The sequence below is a fragment of the Cyanistes caeruleus genome, chromosome 5 (assembly GCF_971803275.1).
Source record: "Cyanistes caeruleus chromosome 5, bCyaCae1.hap1.1, whole genome shotgun sequence".
Taxonomy (NCBI): Eukaryota; Metazoa; Chordata; class Aves; order Passeriformes; family Paridae; genus Cyanistes; species Cyanistes caeruleus.
In genome coordinates, this window is record NC_141705.1 from 60,468,123 (window position 1) to 60,487,172 (window position 19,050).

Consider the following 19,050-nt stretch of genomic DNA (forward strand, 5'->3'; position numbering starts at 1 on the left):
GAGGGAGGAGGAGTTCCAGAAAAGGCAGACTAGGTTGCTGGTGGCTGCGGTGTGGGAGGGGGTCAGTAAACCGAGAAAAGGGAGGGTTTACTAAGGGACCCCAAGGGTCTAGAAAAGCTGTTGGGAAAAGAGATTGGAGTGAAGTTGAATGTTTTTACTGTCACAAGAAAGGGGATTTGAAGGAGGATTGTAGAAAGGGAATTGAAGAGAAGAAGCTATTTGAACAGGATTAGAGGGGTCAGGGGCTCTATCTATTTGGGGAGCCATAGAAAATCATCAGAGCCCTTGATAAAGTTGAAAGTGAGTACCTCAGCAAGAGGTACTCGAATTTTTGGTAGACTCTGGGGCAGAGTGGTCCACTGTCCAACAAGTACCTAAAGGATGTAAACCTTCATCAAAACACATCCAAGAAATGGGGGCCAGTAGAGAACCTTTTTTGTTCCTGTTAGAATCAGAGTGTAAATTTGGAGCTGGACCATTGTCATTAGTTCCTGAAGCAGATTATCATTTGCTGGGACGGGATTGTAAGTATGGTATACTCCTGAAACTGTAGGGAAATTGAATATTGAACCTTTTGAAGTAGTAATTAAGAACCCTGAAATCCCTGTAAGAATAAAACAATACCCCATTTCCCAAGAAGGGAGAAGAGGGTTGAAACCTGAAATCAAGAGGCTGCTACAAAAAGGTCTCTTGGAACCTTGCATGTTGCCCTACAATACCTCGATTTTACCAGTTCTAAAGCCAGATGGCCACTATAGATTGGTGCATGATTTGTGGGAAATAAATAAACGGACTGTGACCCCTTTCCCTGTGGTTGCAAATCCACATACACTGTTAAGTCAACTAAACCCCAAATATCAGTGGTACTCGGTTATAGGCTTAAAAGATGCATTTTGGGCATGTCCTCTTAAGGAGGAGTGCAGAGGTTATTTTGCCTTTGAGTGGGAAGATCCCGATACCCATAGGAAACAGCAATTAAGATGGACTGTACTCCCTCAAGGATTTAGCAAGTCACCTCATTTGTTTGGTCAGGCTTTGGAACAAATTCTGTGGGATTATGAATTAGGGACGGGGATGGTTTTATTACAATATGTGGGCAATTTATTAATTGCAGGCAAAAATGAAGCAAGTGTTAGAGCAGAAAGCATGAAATTGTTAAACTTCCTGAGTTAACAGGGACTTAAACTGACCAGATCAAAACTGCAATTTGTGGAAGAGGAAGTGAAATATTTAGGACATTGGATTAAGAAAGGACGCAAGAAGTTAAATCCTGAACGGGTAAAAGGCATTTTAGCATTAGAACTCCCCAAAAGTAAGAGGCACATTAGACAAGTGTTGGGGTTGTTGGGATACTGTAGGCAATGGATTTTAGCAGAAAAGTTCAATTTTTGTATCAGCAGTTCATGGGAGAAGGAGCAATAAAATGGAGCAAAGAGGACTGTCAGGCTTTTAAGAAGCTGAAGGAAGATTTAATCCAGGCTCCAGTGCTCAGCCTCCCTGACGTTAGGAGACCTTTTTATTTGTTTGTGGATAGCCAGGAGGGAACTGCTTATGGAGTATTGACCCAGGAGTGGGCAGGGAAAAAAAGTCTGTGGGATATCTTTCCAAATTGTTAGACCCCGTAAGCCGAGGATGGCCCTCATGCTTACAAGCAATTGTGGCTGTAGCCTTATTAGTAGAAGAGGCCAGCAAAGTTACTTTTGGGAGTAAGCTGAAGGTATTAACTCCACATAATGTCTGGGGAATTTTACAACAAAAAGCTGAAAAATGGATTACAGATGCATGGTTATTAAAGAATGAAGGAATTTTGATTCAGTCCCCCAACTTGGAAACAGAAACAACATCTTTACATAATCCAGCGCAATTTTTGTATGGGGAATCTGAAAAAAGACATATCTCACGATTGGATCCAGTGTATAGAACAGCAAACCAAAATTAGAGATTTGGAAGATAGTGCGCTGGAAGAGGGGGAGAGAACATTTTTGTAGATGGGTCTTCTAGAATAGTAGATGGAGAAAGGAGGTCAGGATATGCATTAGTTAATGGAGACACCCTTAAAGTGATTGAATCAAGTCTGTTAAGTCAGGCCTGGTCTGCACAGGCATGTGAATTACATGCAGTACTACAGGCATTAAAACTATGAAAAGGGAAAAGGGAACTATATACACAGACTCAAAATATGCTTTTAGGTTGGTACATACATTTGGAAAAATTTGGGAAGAGAGAGGTCTCATTAACTCCCAAGAGAAAGGATTGGTGCACAGGGAGTTAATAAGGCAAACTTGAGAGGACTTAGGAGGACCCATGGCAATTGCAGTGGTCCATGTGAGAGGACACCAGAGAGGAGTAACCACTGAAATGAGAGGTAATAATTTGGCAGATGAAGAAGCAAAAAAAGTGGCAATACTGGTTTTTAAACAGCCAGAAAATAAAAATAGATCCTTAAATAGGAACACTTATCCGTTTAAATTATTCTTTAGTAAACAGGAGGAAGAAATATTTAAGAAAGAAGGATTTATTAAAAAGGAAAATCAGTGGTTCCTCCCCAGTGGTAGAGAAGTCCTTCCAAAAGGGCTCGCTTGGAAAATACTCAGGAATATTCATCATAAAACACATGCTCGTTGGTTGCTAAGAGCATTAGTGGATCAGTGTACCAATAAATATATGTGTATGGGTATTTATAATTTGGCCAAACAGTTAGCAGGGGCTTGTATGACATGCCAAAAAGTTTAATAAACAGCACCTAAAAGACAAAGTGCTGGGAGGAGGAGAGCTAGCAATCAGAACCTTTGCCCGAGTACAAGTGGATTTCACCGAACTCCCCAAAGTGGAAGATACTGTTATTTGTTAGTTAGAGTTGATCACCTCACCCACTATGTGGAAGCAGCTCCCACAGCCCTTGTGACTGCACAGACAGTAATAAAAGCTTTCTTAGGGCAAATAATCCCCTGATATGGGATAGTAGAAGTTATAGATTCAGACCGGAGACCACATTTTACTTCAAAAAATAATAAAACACGCTCTGGAACCTTCAGGCATAAAATGGGATTATCATACTCCTTATCATCCCCAAAGCACTGGGATGGTAGAGAGAGTGATGGGGAAATAAAGGAGCAGATAACCAAGCTGATGCTAGAAACCCGACTATCCTGGGTAAGATGTGTGTCGTTAGCCCTTTTAAACATCCACACTCAGCCCAGGACTGATACGGGAATTTCACCCTTTGAAATGTTTTTTGGCATGCCATATGATATGGAAATACCTCCAGAGCAGCAGGTATTAGAAAACCAGCTGTTAAATGAATATGTTTGAAGTCTAATGAAAAGAAGGAATGAACTGAGAAAACAAGGACTGATTACCCAGAGATCTCCCCAGAATGCACCTATTCACCATGTACAACCTGGAGACTCTGTCCTCACTAAAGCTTGGAAAGAAATCTCTCTCACCCCTAAATGGGAAGGTCCTTTTCTCCTTTTGCTCACCACAGATACAGCTGTACGGACTGCTGAAAGAGAATGGACACACGCCAGCCGGACCAAGGGTCCAGTCGCTGATGCACAGGAAGTTGTTCCCCAACCTGATGAACTGAAAGTCCAGTTAAAACGTAAAACTAATGAGTGATGTGTTTTGTCCTGAGCTTGATTGCATTTGCTACCCTTTTATTTGCTTTAGGTGTAAGTTGTGTAAGGACAATTGGGGGGGACATTGTAGAACAGGATATCCCCCGAGAAAAAATTGTGGAGAAGGCTACAATTGTGAAAGGTTATTAACTTCAACCTATGTAGAGCAAGCGGCGAACATGGGGCAACTTCAAAAGGGGTCCCTTGAGTGGTGGAAAATATACGCACATGGAATCCATCCAGAAAAAGTGTGCACACCCTAATTCATCCAGAAGCGCACCTAATATATTAGGGAAATTGGAAATCATCACAGTGGTGTGCAGGAAATGCATACCCTGGGTAATGTGCTCAGCACCACAGGCAAAGAGTAAAAGTTGGGAAGTGTATGTGACCCAGCATCAAGCCCAAGGGAGAGCCCCTGAAAAATACGACTGCTGCCAAGAAGATGGGACACCTTGCTGCTCCAAGCAAAGGAGTAGGCAGAGGAGGCAGAGACGTACAGAAACTGTGGGGAACAAACACTCCCGGGGCAGTGATCCAGAAAGCTCCCAAAACTGTGTCATACATGCGTCCCTCTAAAATACCACCTCGTTTCCCTACTGCACAGGTAAAACACTACATTATTGCTCCCCTCTGGTACCCACCAATTCTCCTGGGATACCCTTTGTGGATTTACTGTCTGTCAATTGTAATGGCTCAGCATGCCCACCAGCCTTTTCAATGGTCTCTTATTAGATGGAATGATCAAACTGTGCTCCAAAGCTATGTCAGAGCAGCACCTCCCTCCTTCACACCACAATTGTGTCAGCTAGTGCCTACAGAGATGTGCTGGAATCAAGAGAGTTTTTACATGTGTCCTGGCACTGGGCCTCCTTACTGTAATTATCCCAGGCATTACTACTGTGCCTACTGGAGGTGTGAGACTATGGCATCTAACTGGAAAACAGCAGGAGATAAATCTCTAACTGTGGGGTGGGGGCCAGCTGGATGCAAGCCTCCCCGGCCAGATCCCTCCAGGGCCATGCAATTGGGCCGCTGGCAAGTGGTATTTCCGGACGGAAATTACACACACCTTTATGTCAATGTAACTAACCCTGAGGACAGAGGATGGGCTGTGGGAAAAACATGGGGAATGAGATACTGGGTATCAGGAACAGACAGGGGAGGCCTCTTTCTTATCAAAAAGGAATCTGCTTTAGAAGACCCCCAGCCAGAGGGTCCCAATCCTGTTATCAAACTGCTTATCAAGAACAATCCCAATTCTGTGATCAAGAACAATCCCCGCAAAAGAAGAAAGCTGACACCAACCGAGGGGTCCCCTAGAACTATGGCACCTCCAGTATACTGGACAGAAGCCTTGACTCCAGAGCAAGGCTTGGTAGGTCCCTTATGGAAAACAATGCAGGCTAGCTATGCCTTTTTAAATGCTACCCATTGTGAGCTAGCCCTGCACTGGTGGTTGTGCTATGATGTCAAGCCTCCTTACTATGAAGCCATCGGGACCCAGGAACCATTTAATCAAAGCAATGTAAGCTATCCAACACAACGCAACTGGGAAGACTGGGGAAGTTAGGACTTACTTTACAAAATGTAAAGGGAGCTGGAACATGTGTAGGAAACATAACAAAAAGAATAAAAGGATTGTGTAAAAACACTCTAAAGGAACCTGAAAAGGCTCAAGGGAAATGGCTCATTCCTGTCAGTGGAGCACAGTGGATCTGCTCTTGAGTAGGTCCTACGGCCTGTTTATCTTTGGATGTATTTAATGGTTCCAGGGAATACTGCATACAGGTGATAATAATGCCATGGGTGCTATAGCACCCAGAGAGAGAGGTCCTTGACAGAGTTGAAAACAACAATCATAGGATACAAAAAAGGGAACCCTTAAATGCAATTACAATCGCCACACTTTTTGGAGTCAGAGCATTAGGGGCAGGATCTGGAATTGCATCCTTAGTGAATCAACAACAAGGGTTAACTAGCCTTCGGGCAGCAGTAGATGAGTATTTAGAAAGAATTGAAAAGTCTGTTTCAGCCTTTGAAAGACCTCTTACATCATTATCTGAAGTGGTATTCCAAAATCGAAGGGGAATGGATCTGTTGTTGTTACAACAAGGAGGAGTATGTGTAGCCCTTGGGGAGGAATGTTGTGTTTATGCAGACCACACGGGAATAGAAAGAGATACTATGACAGAACTGCGGGAAGGATTAGAAAAAAGACGCAAAGAAAGGGAACAGTGATGAAGCTGGTATGAGTCTTGGTTTTCTCAGTCACCCTGATTAACAACTCTGCTATCCACTTTAATGGGTCCAGTGGTTGTAGTATTGTTAAGCCTCACTCTTGGTCCCTGTCTAATCAATTGGGTAATATCAACAGCAAAAGGAAGATTGGAGGCAGCCCATCTGTTACTAATCCATCTACAATCAAAAAGGGAAGAGCTTGAAAGTGAGGTAATGTTAAATAGAGTAAGAGAGGTGTTAAAGAGGCCAGGCCACCCCAGGGCTGGTCTTTGCTTGCTTACTACTACCTGAATCAATAAAATTGATTTTCATAAATGATTATTTAAATTGCCCCTTTTATTCAGTCACAACAATTTATGACAATTCCTGAAAGTGGCAAAATAATGAATCAATAGCTTTGGCTTCACTTTGGGATGCGGGTTTTTCCACACAGGCTTTACCACCTCCCTCTGCAGTCCCTGCCTGCGACAGTTCAGCTCTAAGAGCGACCCCTCACAGCTGCTCCCACTCCCAGCGGGGCAATCCCAGGCCCCAGCTGGAGCACCTGCTGCAGGCACTGCCCAGGAAAAGGCCAGAGTTCCCCCAGCCACACATCTGCTGGCTGTGCCCACAAGCCTCTCCTTCTCAGTGCTGGCACCTTTTGGCAGCACATGGGGCAGAACCAAGGGGCCTTTGTGCTTCCCATGCCAGCCTCCTTTGCCAGCCACTGCCTGGCTCTCCTGCTCCTCACAGACACTTAGGATTAAAGCTGAGTCAGCAGCAGGCCCTCCTGCAACCTTGCCCTTTTCCACTTGGAAGTAATCTGTCCCCCTGCAGGCTGGGTAATTGGAATCCCAACTCTTTGCACAAAGAGGTCCTTAAAGGCCATTTTGCTGCTCAGTGACTCTTTTGCAGCAAAGTGCTGTCAGCGTGCAGAGGCAGGAGCAAGAGGCTGCGTTTGAAGCTGCTCTTGTTGGTGGCCATTGCTGGAAGGCAGCAGAGACAGCCCAGGCTGGCCTGTTTGCCCCTTGGCAGCCAAGCGGAGAACTACCTGGCACAAGGAGGCCTTGCGGGCAAGGAATGACTCCCCAATGGCGGTAGAGGTGCTGCGAACAGGCTTTCTGGCCAAGCAATGCTCTCGAATGCAGCTGCACTGCGCTCCGTGCTGCTGCAGCCCGCGGGCGCTGCCCAAGGACGGTTCTGCCGTTGGCAGGGCCCGGGTGACAACGGAGCGTCCCGGGCGTGGCCGTTCCGGTGTCCAGGTGCTGCGGGGGTCAGAGGGCACGGAACCCTGCTGGAGCCTGCCCGCAGCCCCTGCTGCACTGTGGGAACCCTGCCCTGCCCGAGGGACAGCAGCACACCTTGGGCCGTACCCAGGGCGGGGGCCAGCAGGGCCCTGTGCCAGCGAGCCCCCGTGCCCTGGCCTGCAGCTGAGAAGGAGCCGCTGAGGGAGCCCTCAGGGACCAGGGCCACAGCTGCGGCTGCTTTGTCCAAAGGCTGGGGGCATTCTGTGAGAAAACCTGGCAAGAAATTCAATGATGTGACATGCACAGGTCTTGTGGGCCTTGAGTACTGATGAAACCTCAGGGAGCCTGTGTCCCTGTGCAGACAGGAGTGCCCCTGGACTGGGGCCTCTTCAAGAAGAATTTCAAGTGTAAATTATATGGTAATGTGAAAAACGAGGTTCCCATATTTTTGTCAGAATTTAAAAGTTTAATAAAAAGACAATTAGGAGATGAAAATAAAGTCAAGTATACAGATCTGGCCAGGTGTCTCTGCATTCAGCCAAGAATCCTACTAAAAAAGGATTGTCCCATAAAAACAGAACCCTACGAGATATCCATAAATTCTCATACATATTCAGACATTCTTTTTAGGCGTTTTGGTCTTCTTCTGCTTAATTTTCTCTTGTCCCCTTCCCAATAAATCAATCTTCTTGGCGCCATCCAGTTTTACATTGCTTGATAACAGAAATGCAATAAATTCCTCCCCCAGAGCCCTGGTCACTGCTGTCTTCATCTGGATAAGATAAGAATGCAGGGGGTCTCTAGCTATCTTTTTCAGTCTTTGGGTTACACAAACAAAAGTAGTTTTTGTTTTAATACTATGCCATAGCCTAACATATATGTATTATACCACTATTTCTAAGTTTCATCAATAGTAGAAATAAAGGAAATTATATGAATACAACAAAATTTTCTAATCTTATACATACAACATTCATTAAAATATTTGCAAAAAGCCAACAATATGATATGCATTTATAACATTAATATATGGGTATCAAAAATCCAAATCATCACAGCAACCGAAAAAATCTCTATCTTTCATACATTCGGTATGTTTATTTCAAGCAGAGGGACTTCTTGAAATACCTCATGTGAGAGAGGCTTTTTCCACAAGAGTAAATCCATCAGAATGGAAATGTCGTTTAAAATAATCTTAGCCAAACAGAAATCATTAATCTAAACAAGTCAAAATCAACATATCATGGTGTAGTGGTTTAGATTTGCTAATTTCGTTTTCTCGGCCAACATACCAAATAAATGTTGTGGTTTTAAAGCAACAACAAAAAAATCACTAGAAAACTTACTTATTTCTTGCTGTGAGATCTGGATGAGAACAAGAGCAAAACAGGCTTAAAACTTAAAATCAATAAAGCAAGTTATTAACAAAACTACAAGAAAAAGAAAACCAGAATAAAACTTCCAGAAAACCCTTTTTCCCCCCAACTACTCAACCATTCCCTTGTTCACATGACAACATAGAGACAAAAAAACTTTGGTGTTTACAACAGTCCCAATTCTTGCTATAATCTTTCCATCAGTCTTTGTAGACAAACAGAAGTCTTTTTCTGCTAATCTATGGAGTTTCTCACAAGAAAGCTATTTCTTCATAGCTTTCTATTTCTCTGATGTCAGCTGCCCAGAAAAAAATCTGCCATTAGTGGTCTCCTCCCATTTCACATCACTCTGGGGTGTGTTATGGGCCATGAGTCTAGGGATGTCATTTTTAAGGATGAGTTATTCAAAGGCAAAAGTTCTTTTCGTCTGCCTCTGTGAGCCTCCCTGGAACAGAAGTTTTCTCTTTGCCTCTCAACGGCCCCAAATCTTCAACTATTACTTCTCCCCCTCTGTTCCAGCACCTCACTGCATCACAAGTACTCTACTTTTTGCTCAAAATCCACACTTTGAACACTCCATTCCTCCCAATATGCTCTGTCATGAATTAAAGGAGTTTTTTTCAGAACACTATTGTCTATGTCCATAGCTTTAATAGAAAAATATTTCAGCTTCTTTAAGCATCTCCTTATTCTCTCTTCCCCATCTAAAGCTTAATTGTTTTCTTCACTGTCTTTGACGGTTTTATGATGTCTTCTGCACGTTGATTACCCTTCTTTCTCTCTCTTCCCCTCTCTCTGGGAACAAGGAGTAATCATTAAGTCTCATCCAGGTAGTAAAAGTGTTAAAGTCTTGGAAAGCTGCAGATGTTCATGGCGTCAGGTTTCATTTCAGAGGCAGAAACTGCAAACTAAGTAAGGCCAGCTGGCTCCTTTTCTCCCCACCACCGCCCTCTGCGGCCTTGTCCAGCCTGACGGAGCCCTGTTACCTCATCAGAAGCCGGAAACCAAAGAGAACAAGAGAGCCCTGACCTTACATTTTAAGGTGGTGTTCACAAGTTGATCTCACTTCTCAATGGTTAAAACCACTGCCAGTTCTCAGAAATGGCCAGTTATTTGTCAGGAGAAAAAACTCCCATCAGCCTCCAGCAGCTTCATCTTCTCCAGCTCTCAGTTATCTTAAAGATAAAGTCACTCCAGGACACATGGATAAGGTACACCTGATATCCAAGAATTCCTAATTTAATAATGGTATAAATGAAATTAGAATTTTGACAACTAGGTCCCTTGAGTTAATAACAGCTAAATTAAAAATGAATACAATTTAGTGAATTGAGTAGGAAATTTGGATAAAAGAATACAGTTTAGTAAAAGAATACAATTTAACAAAAAAATACAATTTCTATATATAATTTGGCAGTAATTAAGTATGATTAAAGCATAAGCAAAACCAAGTGGGGTACAGAGAAGGTTTCTCACTCCACCTCACATACAAAACCGACCAGGTATGGAGGGGGTTCCCCACCCTTCCTCATGTACCAAACAAAGCACTTCAAGCTGAATTTATATACTCTATGCCTATACATATTCATTAATGTCTCCCATAAGTTTCCTCCTATTTCCATTTTTCTGAATTTAGGTCACTCTCCTTCACGGCGCATGCCTCACTTGTTGTTAGGAGGTCTCCAGTCTCCTTTTAGTGGTCTTTGGACAAAGGCTTACGCTCATCCTCACTGTCCTCTCAATGGCCTCACAGGTTTGCACGTGTGTACCACGCATTGTGCTATGTAAGTCTACTAATTAGTCGCACATTTAATGAACTTTGGGCCCTATGCCTAAAGTCGTTCTAGTTTTGTCCATCTTGATAGTAAAAGGCCTTAAAATCTTAGAAAATTTGGGGACTTAGAAAAAGTTAGGTTTGGAAAGCCCTGGGAAAAGCAGGCCCTGGAAACGTTAGGCCTTGTGCTTGCTAAAGACCAGGTCAAGCTGCACTTGTGTAGTCAGTATATGATAAATGATACAATTGTTAGATGTGATTAGATATAATTATTGTTTAGAGAACATGGGGAACCATGTTAGGGGGCTAAGGGGGGATTACGAGAAATTCATGCTTGGGTAAAAACAATGCTTACAATAGAACAATGTAAGTTTAATAATTAATATGTAAGTTGCATAATGATAGAGTATAAAATATGTTCAACTCGAAACCCAAGTGGGGTCAGATTTGGGTATGTGTACCCCTGACACCCAGAGCTCTTTAAATAAAGCACCTTCATATAACCATTCGTGGTTATGTGTGTTCCTGAACGCTAACATTTTGGCGACCCAGATGGGACCTTGTGAGTGCTGCTGAGCGAACTCGCGACCTGATCACGCTCCAGCCGGCACCGAGGGATTCTCGGGGAGCCCATCAGCCGCGACTGTCTCCGCTGCTCACAACGTCCCCGGGAGAGAAAGGTAAGGTGCTTTACTTTGGTTTTGGTGCCTGCCAGTTAGACGTGGCGAAAGCTGCGCGTGGTTGGGCTAAAGGAATTCCTCTTGGTAAAGCCTAGGCGCCGTCCGTAAGACGACTGCGAAAGCGTCGCAGGTTCGGCATTTGTGGTATATTATAGTTATAATATGGAGAAGGGTTTTGGGCTGCTATGCTCCCATACCAGGTACTTCTCCTTTGGGGTGCTTATTAGCACATTGTAAACAAGGTAACTTTGGAGAAGAATTACATAAGACTAAGATAATTTCGGCCAGATCTCCCACAGAAAAAGACCCCAGCAATCCCGTCTCATCTGTTAGTAGCTATAATATCTTCTCTCTTTTTTTACTTTGCTTTCCTTATTTCTCTCTCTCCTCTATCGCATAACCCTTGTTGTTGGCACTAAAATAAAGGTACATTATTGTTGTGATTTAAACTGAAATCCCTTTGTGTCCTTTTGCACTCTGAGATCAAACAAACCTCTCATGAGCCCCACTTGCATTAGCGAATTATGACATCTAAATTGGCATCATGGACAGGATTTCTGACAGACAGAAGGGGCTGCAGGTTTGTTGTGCAGTCTGTATTAGGGGAAAGACGTTTTGCTCCAGCCGCACCTAGCCCGACACTCCCAAAAGAGTGAGCGGTGTCTAGAAAGCAAGGGGGGCGAGTCGGATTTCCCACAAACTGCACACGCCGAGGTGAAAAGCACCCCACACTCACTTGAGGGCTCTGTCTGCAGAATTTCACAAAAGCTCTCTTAGTGCCAAAGGGCTAGATTGTTTTTGTTGTTGTGTGTATGAATTTTGACTGTTTGGTGTAGCAAAGAGACAACCAGAATTTTAAACTGAAGGAGTGCCTTCCAAGCAGATTTGGTCTTTTTACCCATACAGGGAAGCAAAGTTGTGTGTGTGTGTGTTTATAGTTTAAGTTTATACCTCCCTGTAGTGGTTTTTCTTTTTGTAAAAATGACTGAAAACAGCAGTGCAAAAGTTAAAACTGCATTTTATGCATGTTATGCTCTGTTAGCAAAACACAGTGCCAGACCTTCTCCAGGAGGGAAAAGTTGGTGCTCAGTAATTGGTTTAATTTGGAAAATGTGATTGATAGAGTATGTTCTTTACAACATGAAACAAAATTTAAACTGGGAAAAAATGAAACAAGAGAGGGAAACCCCTCTCATTAATCAAATTTACCCTCAAAAAGAGCTAACTTGGATAAAATTGTGGGGAACACTGCTGTCCTAGTTTGAAACCTCTAATTAAGAATATAATTTTTAATGAGATAATATAAATTTTATAATATAATTATATAATATATTATATAATATATTATAATAGAATATACTATTACTACTACATTATAATAGTATATAATTATATCAATGATAAGGATCTTGGTCTGCATATAACTACTAAAATAGAAATAAAAATAGGAAAAAAAAAAAAAAAAAAAAAAGGGAAAAAAGAAGAAAAAAGAAAAAAGAAAAGAAAAAGGGAGTATGGGTGTCTCCTTCACGAGTCGGAGACAGAATACGTATTCCGAGTGTCTCACTGAAGGTGATCAAATTCGGTTGAGAGAACAGGAATCGAATGAGCACTGGGTACATGAGGTCTTCTTAATAGCAAGATACAGACATAGCCCATGGTCCCTAACTCAGCATACAGCTTATTGGGCCGAGGGGCTTAACCCCTTGGAAAGGGGGGACTTGACTGCTATAGTTTGTACCCCCAACCAACTACTGAAAAATATTTAGAAAGCTGTCTGCTTACAAATGATACACAAAAGAAAATTAATTGTTAGTTATGAATCACCAATGCTGTTACCTGTGAAAACTGAAATTATGGACCTGTAAAAATCCCAGAAGGAAAAAATCAGAGAAAGCAAAGGGTGATAGATACATTGGTTCTCTTAATGAAAACCCAAAAAAAAAAAAAAGAGAAAACAAATCTCTAATTGCCAGTATTAGTGGTCACTAGAAGTAAAGAAAGGGGTCTCCAAAATATAATGAGTGGCTTATCACTTAAAAGTTGAGTAAAGTAGTCGTTAATTGGCACTGTCCCAGGTTCATTGTATCGAATGCCCCATTGTATGACCCAGCGCACCTCCACAGGCTCTGGGCTGTGAGCCAAAGCAGTCTCCTTCTCAGCTTCTGGGAGTGGAACCCAAACAGCTTTAGAATCACGGAAACTGGTAACTCTGCCTCTCATGGGTGAGCAGAGAGGTGGAAGTTAGTTTTATTTAAAATGCTCACTAGAAATAACAAAACTGGAGACATACTGATTTTAGCAATGGTGGGTCCTAAACATGCACCTATTATTTCTGTAGTTAACACTAGAGCCCAAATTTTGTATTGACCAATACAGACTAGTACAGGATTTGAGAGCAATAATAGAATAACTGAAGATATTTACCCAGTGGTAGCTAATCCTTGCACACTGTTAACATCCGTAAAAGAGAAATAGAAATGGTTTACTGTAACTGATTTAAAAGATGCCTTTTTCTGCATACCCCTTGACAAAGAAAGTAAGAAACTGTTTGCCTCTGAATGGGAAAATCCAGAAAATGGAAGGAAAACTCAGCTCACCTGAACATGACTCCCACAAAGATACAAGAACAGTCCAACCCTATTTGGAAGCCAGCTGGCAAAGGAGCTGGAGATTTGGACCAAGAATGGGCAAGTACCAGAAAACAATACCTGCTGTTACAGTATGTTGATGATACACTGACAACTACAGAAGAGAAAACAACCTGCATAAAGGTAACAATTGAAATTTTAAATTTGCTGGGAATGGGAGGATATGAGGTGTCTAAAGAAAAGGTACAAATTGCCCAACAGACTGTGATTTACCTGGGGTGTGAAATCTCACAAAAGCAACGTAAGCTGGGTACTAATCGTATTCAAGCTATTTGTGCTATTCCAGAGCCCCAGAACCTACATGAGCTGCGAGTTTTCCTCGGGATGACAGGGTGGTGCCGCCTGTGGATCATGGACTATGGACTAATTGCAAAACCCCTGTATGAAGCCCAGAAGACACAGCTGTTTACCAGGGGCAAACCACAGAAGGAGGCCTTCCTCAAGCTGAAGAAAGCATTGACAACTGCTCCAGCATTAGGATTGCCTGATTTATCCAAAGACTTTCAGCTGTTTGTGCATGAAAGATCACACCTAGCTCTGGGAATACTAACCCAGCGTCTGGGAAGCTGGAAAAGGCCAGTAGGCTACTTCTCCAAACAACTTGACAATGTGAGTGCCGGATGGCCTTCATGCCTGTGGGCAGTTGCAGCCACTGTGATGCTGATCCAAGAAGCCAGGAAACTCATGATGGGTAGACATATAGATGTCTATGTACCACACATGGTGACCACTGTTTTAGAACAAAAGGGGGGCCATTGGCTATCTCCAAGCAGGATGATGAAATTCCAGGTAATCCTAACTGAGCAGGATGAATTCACACTAAAGACAATTAACCTCTTGAATCCAGCTTTTTTTTCCTAGGTACCACAACTGAAGAAGGCCCATTAGAGCATGAGGGTACCACAACTGAAGAAGGCCCATTAGAGCATGACTGTGTAGAAGTAATAGAGTACACCTATTCGGCAAGGGAAGACCTAAAAGACATCCCACTAGAGCAACCAGAATTGGAGCTATTCACAGATGGAAGCAGCTTGGTGGAGAACGGGACCAGATACTCTGGATATGTGGTAACAACAGTCAGTACAATAGTGGAGGCAAAAGCATTATTACCAAGTACATCTGCCCAGAGGGCAGAACTGGTTGCCTTAACCAGAACATTAGAATTGAGTAGAGAGAAATCGAAAAGCAGACTGGACAGCCCGACAGACTGCTCGAGAAGTGCAAACAACAATGGCATTGATACCTTTAAAGACTAATGTTTCTCAATTTAATTTGCCTCCAAAACCAAAATATTCAATAGAAGATGAGAAATTGAGACATTTGCTAAATGCACAAAAGGATTCAGAAGAATGGTATGTAACTGCACAAAGACAAATAGTATTAACCCCCGTGATAATGAGAAAAGTTCTACAAATTAAACATAACAAATATCATTGGGGTGCAGAGGCATTGGTAAAATTGCTAAAGCAAAAATTAATCTTGGTACGGATGCTAACAATGGCAAAATCAACTCAGTGGCAAGACACAGGCATAGGTAGGAAAGATTAGGATAGGAATAGAATCAAGATGACACTTAGCAAGAACCCTCTAGTAGAGTGAAATTTGGGTGGACCCTAGAGCAAATAGCAAACTGTCAGAACAGAGAAACAGGTCAGGTAGATAGACTAGCAAGAGTCACCTGGGAAAGATTTAAAGAATTAAACGTCCAATTACAACTTATTACTTTTGAAAGAACATGGAGAGTGTGAAGTTGTTTTTTAAGGGGGACAGATTGATCATTGCATCCCAATGCAATGAGATTGCAATCCACATCCCAAATGTAACTGCAGATGTAGAACATGACATCAATCAGTTGCAACAAATAGAGCATGAAGCACAGGAAGAGCAAAAGGATTTGACTACAAGTTGGTTAGGTAAAATCTTCAAAGGGTTAGGGTGGAATGTGAATTCATGGATTAAATCTATCATTGAGAATGTGATAATTTTACTAATTGTATTTTTAGCAATTTGGTTAGTATACAGCATCTTAAAAAGAGAAATACAGAAGAAAACGTCCTGGAACCAGAAGATAATAAAGGCACTGATGCGAGAGCTACACCCACCATCCTCTAGTTCTCCATTTCGTGACAGCATCCAGGACAACGTTTACATCAATCGAGGATTTGAAGAACACCAAGTATAAACTCAGAAACAAAGGACTGTATCAAGTGAAAACATTTGCACTTATAGTGAAGTGAAAATGCTTTCAAAGGGGGGAAATGATAGTAAAAGGCCTTAAAATCTTAGAAAATTCGGGGACTTAGAAAAAGTTAGGTTTGGAAAGCCCTGGGAAAAGCAGGCCCTGGAAACGTTAGGCCTTGTGCTTGCTAAAGACCAGGTCAAGCTGCACTTGTGTAGTCAGTATATGATAAATGATACAATTGTTAGATGTGATTAGATATAATTATTGTTTAGAGAACATGGGGAACCATGTTAGGGGGCTAAGGGGGGATTACGAGAAATTCATGCTTGGGTAAAAACAATGCTTACAATAGAACAATGTAAGTTTAATAATTAATATGTAAGTTGCATAATGATAGAGTATAAAATATGTTCAACTCGAAACCCAAGTGGGGTCAGATTTGGGTATGTGTACCCCTGACACCCAGAGCTCTTTAAATAAAGCACCTTCATATAACCATTCGTGGTTATGTGTGTTCCTGAACGCTAACAATCTCAAGGCCGTTTTTGTCTTGGGATATCACTTACCTTCCAAACTACATCCTGTACATCAATTTGACACCTGGTACAAGGGGTACATTTGCCTTGTAACACTGATTCTTTTGATTGCTTTTATTAATAACTTTCCAAATAGTTACCATTTAGTTAGCACAAATCCATTCCATTTATTAAAAGAAGAACTCCTAAACAAGTCAAGGAGATGATTTCCTCAACGCTGTGCTGAAAAGTAATTACCAGATGATTTTTTTCATGAGGTCAGATTCCTTCAGCTCAGATGCTCTTCCTACCTGCCAGCTCTACAGTATTCTTTTGTGTTTTATCGTCACACTGCAAATCTGCAAAAGAAACTTTTCTAGAAGAGAGATGAGGGAATCGCCTATCAAATTTCTCTTTAGGAGGGCTTCCGACCACAGCAGGAACAGCAGCATTTGCTGCCAGCCCCGGTCAGAGACATGATACCTATTGCCCAGCCTCTTTCCTACCTATCCTACTTTCCCAGTCTGAACTTCTACTGTCACTGGAAATAAAAGCAGAGTTTTAACTTCACTTGGCACATTTTCAGTTTCATTCTCAAATGTCCTACTTCATCCTCTTCATATGTACACTTTTGTTTCAAAGGACATAAGCTCCCATGTCTCATTTTCCCAAGCTTAATGCTGAGGTTCCAGGGAGAATGAAGGCGTATTTCCTCCTGGCCTTGCAGTACTTAGATAAATCGTCTCCTTGGTGTGCACAGGAGACTTCTGGCTGTTCCAATTTTTGTGGGCAGATGAGTGTCCTGAGGAGCTCTGGCCACTTGGCTCTTGTGAGGAGGCATCCTTGGCTCACCGTGCAGCTGTGAGAAATTGCTGCTGATGCCTTGCTCCTGCTTCTTGCCCTCATCATATCTTTCCCAACGGGTAATTTCCCTGAGACTCTCTCTTGGCACCATGGTCTTTTCTCTGGCTGGCTTTGAACAAGGTTCAAATACGCCCAGGAAGAGGCTGGAGGAGCACAGGGGTCAGACAGGCAGCCCGGGAGCTGCTGGTGCCTTGCAGGGACCAGCAAGGGAATTGTGTGTGACCAAAGGGGAAAGCTGCCAGCGGCGCCTGGATCTGGGCCAGGCCTGTGGTCACCATGGAGCCGGGGTGGGGGGCTGCCAGGAAAGGGTCCAGGGCCAGGTGCCTTGGGCCTGGATCCCTTCCTTCCAGCGTGGGGCTGAGGGCACCTGGGTGACACCAAATCCCACCTGGCACACCACGTGTCTGTAGTGGTTTAGATTTGCCAATTTAGTTTCCTGGCTAATGCACCAAACAAATGTGGTTTTAAAGAAGTAACTAAAAAACTTACTAGAAATCTTACATATTTCTTGCTGTGAGATATGAAGTAGAACAAGAGCAAAACAGGCTTAAAACTTTAAAGGAATATAGAAAGATTATTAACAAAAACTATAAGAATAAGAAAACCAGATAAAACTTCCAGAAAACCCTCTTCTCCTCCGCTACCAAACAATTCCCTTGTTCACATGAGAACATAGAGACAAAAAAACTTTGGTGTTTAAAACAGTCCCAATTCTTGCCATAGTCTTTCCATTTTGTAGAGAAACAGAATTCTTCTTCTGCTAATCTATGGAGTTTCTCACAAGAAAACTAATTTTCTTCATAACTTTCTACTTCTCTGATACCAGCTGCCCAGAAAAATCTGCTATCAGTTGTCTCCTCTCATTTCACATCACTCTGAAGTGTTTTATGGGTCAAATGAGTCTCGGGATGAGTTATTCAAACGTAAACGTTCATCTGTCTCTGTGAGCTTCTCTGGAAACAGAAGTTTTCTCTTTGCCTCTACAAAGCCACAAATCTTCAACTATTACTACTCCCCGTCTGTTTCAGCACCTCACTGTATCACAATCACAAGTATTTTTGCTCAAAATCTACACTTTGAAACATTTCACTCCTCCTAATATACTCTGCAATTAATTAAAGGAGTTTTTTCAGGACACTATTGTCCATCTCCATAGCTTTAACAAAAAAATATTTCAGCTTATTAAAGCATCTCCTTATTCACTACCTCTTCTGTAGCTTAATTCCTTTCTTCACTGTTTCAGATAGTTTATCAAGTCTATTTACATGCTGATTACTCTCTCTTTCACTCTCTGGAAAAAAAGGATTAATCTGCAAGTCTCATCTGGGTAATGAAAGGCTTGAAATCTTGCCCAGGCTTTGTAGATGGTTCTGTGATCTCTGCCGGAGCAGCGGCTGGAGTTGTCTGCGATGGAAGATTCTTCATTGCTGCTCTGGAGAGTGTGGTCACTGTCTCAGCCAGTCGCTGGTCAAGAGCTTTTTTCTTTTTTTACTCGTCAGTCTCTGGTGAATTCAGTCACAGCAAAAACTGCAGCCAAGCCAGGGAGCGGCCTGGCCCGGCCTGGGCCCGGGAGAAGCCCCGCAGGCCCCATCTCCCGGCTGGGAGCCACCGCAGGCCCAGCCCAGACCCTGCCTGGGCCGCATGGGCTGGGCAGGGGAACGGGAGGCCAGCTGGAGCTCTGTTACCTTTCACAGCCAGGAAACAAAGAGACAAAGAAATTCCCAGGCTTAAGTTGGTGTTCACAGGTTGATCTCACGTTTCAGTGGTCAAAACTGCTGTTAATTCTTAGAAATGGCCAGTAGCTGGCCAGGAGAAAAACTCCGACCAGCCTCCAGCAGTTTTAACTTCTTTAGGTGTTTCTCTTTGTTTTCTTAAATGCCAATCTATCACAGTGTCCCTGCAGCCCCATGTGCCTTGGCAG

General features: G+C 42.7%; 1 protein-coding gene and 1 long non-coding RNA gene across 2 annotated transcripts in view; one reads left to right on the forward strand and one right to left on the reverse strand.

Annotated features, from left to right (window-relative positions):
• LOC147653172 (uncharacterized) overlaps positions 1–7,024 on the reverse strand; it is a 28,377-nt gene extending 21,353 nt beyond the window's left edge. The window contains exon 1 of the mRNA XM_086889675.1: positions 6,892–7,024. The gene's annotated coding sequence lies outside the window, so the exon portion shown is untranslated. The remainder of the gene's footprint in view (positions 1–6,891) is intronic.
• Positions 7,025–11,359: 4,335 nt separating this feature from the next.
• LOC147653173 (uncharacterized) lies at positions 11,360–16,248 on the forward strand. The gene is made up of 2 exons (XR_015287074.1): positions 11,360–13,691; positions 13,855–16,248. It is a non-coding gene; the product is annotated as an uncharacterized LOC147653173 (long non-coding RNA).
• The last annotated feature ends 2,802 nt before the right edge of the window (positions 16,249–19,050 follow it).